Source organism: Aplysia californica, unplaced genomic scaffold, assembly GCF_000002075.1.
Source record: "Aplysia californica isolate F4 #8 unplaced genomic scaffold, AplCal3.0 scaffold00123, whole genome shotgun sequence".
NCBI lineage: Eukaryota > Metazoa > Mollusca > Gastropoda > Aplysiida > Aplysiidae > Aplysia > Aplysia californica.
The window spans coordinates 206,161-208,969 of record NW_004797393.1 but is presented as its reverse complement, the minus strand read 5'-3'; positions in this window follow the sequence as shown (position 1 = coordinate 208,969).

The following is a 2,809-nucleotide window of genomic DNA, read 5'->3' as shown; positions in this document are numbered from 1 at the left end:
CTATCACAGAAGTGTGTATCCCTGGCGCAATCAAAATTCCAGAATTCAGTATCTCAAAAGTTGGCAAGCCTGCATTCCGTTATAATTGTGTTTTGAAATGCTCATCATGATGGGTAAGCAAACTTCAGCCCATGCTTATAATACTAATATGCTCATGTCTTTGATGATATGTATATGTACATGTATACATATACATGTGTTGTGTATGTGGACTTGAAAGTGACTAAATCTGCTGTAGATGTTTTAAAAATTATATGAACACTTTATTTGTCTTTCTATGTTCTTTCAATTACACAAAAAATAAAATGAAACTCTATTGTACACAAACACTGCATTGTTTTGTGAGTGATAGGCTGATTGCCTGGGTTGTTGGCTGGTTTTTTTAACGGGTGGAACGTTTTTTGAAGGGTGCTGAAAGAGGCTGTACCTTTTGGTCTTAATTATTGTCTGTGGGTGGTTGGCGGGTGCTCTGGTGTGGTCCGCTCCTTCTTTCCTATCAAACATGACAATGTTCTATAGTCCTGATCGTTCCTCCTCCTTTTTTGTGTTTGTTACTCTCTTGTAACACATCTGATCTTTGGCATAACCTTATTGTGTTAAAAGAACGGTAAGCTCCCCCCCCCCCCCCCCCGCGGGCAGTGCCACTGACTGAAGTGTCTTTAGGCCGTTCCCAAAGGGAGGATATCAACATGTTCTTATACACTGTGGAATTGTAAATGGGCTGATATCAATGTCATGCTCATACTGTGCCGGAACAACATAGGGGGAGCTGCTGCTTTTTCTTTCCTCATCTTTACTGTCGTCATTTTCCTCTACTTCTTTCGTATGTTTGTCACTCTCTTGTGAACTGCTATTTCCGGAGTGCTTTGATAGTCGAAGCAGACTTTGTGCTGTTGAGGCTAGAGAGGTGAGCAGAGTAAGCCTGGTTCCCTGTTTGGACTTCTCTGTTGACAATCACCCCTTGGTGTTGATATGAGCTTATGCAGTTTCGAGCACGGTAAAACCTTACTAAAACAAATTACATGTAATCAAGAAAGAAAAGGCACTACAGCCTGATTTTTTCACTGTTTTCTTTCGTACTGTTTCTGTCGTTTGTCCAGAAACCCTTCTTTTTCTCCTCAGTGGCCTGTTACGTCACTTTTAGCTGATGCGACTTGTGTGCATGCAGGGAATCCGGGCGGGTACTCTGGTGTGGTCTGCTCCTTTTTTCCTATCAAACATCTATCGTCCTTATCTCCCCTCTTTCTTTTTTTGTGTTTGTTGCTCTTTTTTCTTTTTTTGTATTTGTTGCTCTCTTGTAACACCTCTATAGTCTTCTGCCCTTATATGACCTTATTGTGTTGCAAGTGTCTTAAAACTCTTGCCGTGGGTGGTTGGCGGGTGCTCTGGTGTGGTTTGCTTCTTCTTTCCCACCAAACATCTATCGTCTTTATCTCCCCTCTTTCTTTTGTGTTTGTTGCTCTCTTGTAACACCTCTAGTCTTCGGCATTCATATGACTATTTTGTGTTGTAAGTGCCGTAAAACTTTTGCTAAAAAGCTGTCCTGATTGTATTGTTGCTTGTTGTTCTATCTGCGCTCACACTGGTCCCTATACCCCCCCCCCCCCACTCAAGGGTAGTACATGTGTACTACTGACTGAAGTGTCTTTAGGCTTTAGGCCATTCTCAAAGGAGGGGGGAGGGGGGGGGGGGGTTGGTGGATTAATATGATTTTATGCACAGTAGAATTATAAATGGACAGATGTATCAACGTCCTTCTCATGCTGTGCCGGAATTACATAGGGGGAATTGCTGCTTTTTCTTTCCTCATCCTTACTTTCGTCTTTTCCTCTACTACTTCTTTTGTATGTTTTTCACTCTCATGTGAACTGCTATTTCCGGGGTGCCTAGATAGTCGAATCAGACTCTGTGCTGTTGAGGCTAGAGAGGTGAACAGAGTAAGCCTGATTCTCCGTTTGGACTTATCTGTTGACATCCACCCCTTGGCCTCATATGACTATAGATCCTTAGGGTGGTAGGCGCGTGCTGTGGTGTGGCTTGCTCCTTCTTTCCTATCAAACACGTTTTTAGGCTACCACTTGTAATGTGGGTGGTTGGCGGATGCTCTGGTTTGGTTTGCTTCTTCTTTCCTATCAAACATCTATCGTCCTTATCTCCCCTTCTTCTTTTTAATGTTTGTTACTCTCTTGTAACACCTCTAATCTTCTGGCGCTCATATAACCTTATGCAATTGCGAGCGTCGTAAAACCTTTACTAAAACAAAACTAAACTCTCTTTAAATACTACATGTATCTACTCTTCGGTACTTACAATATGGCCTACTTGTTTTGCAAGTGTCGTAAAACTCTTAAAAATGAAAACTAACAGTAAACACTGGAACTTGAAAAAATAAATATGTTCCATTCATCAAATGGGGTAAAAAAGAAGATTTTATTTCAACACTCTTTGAACACATAATCGATGGTATTTGTTTGGCATTTGGCTGGCGTATTTATACACTGTATATAATATGAAAATAAACATCTCAGACACGCGATTAAAAACAATGAAAATACATGAAGTGCTGTATAATCGTATAAATCACAGATCAATCAAGAATCATTCAACTTCTCAAACAGTTGGCAAATTTTGCCGACTCATGAATGTACATGTATATTAAAATGATAACGTAACAATCGCATGTAATTATAACATAGGGATTTGATTGATCAAATGGTAATGGTCAAGTCAAACCTCAAGGAAGAGTGGATGAATGATTGGGCCACAGGCACGACAGGAAGGAGGATGTATGGCCACATGAATAAACCAC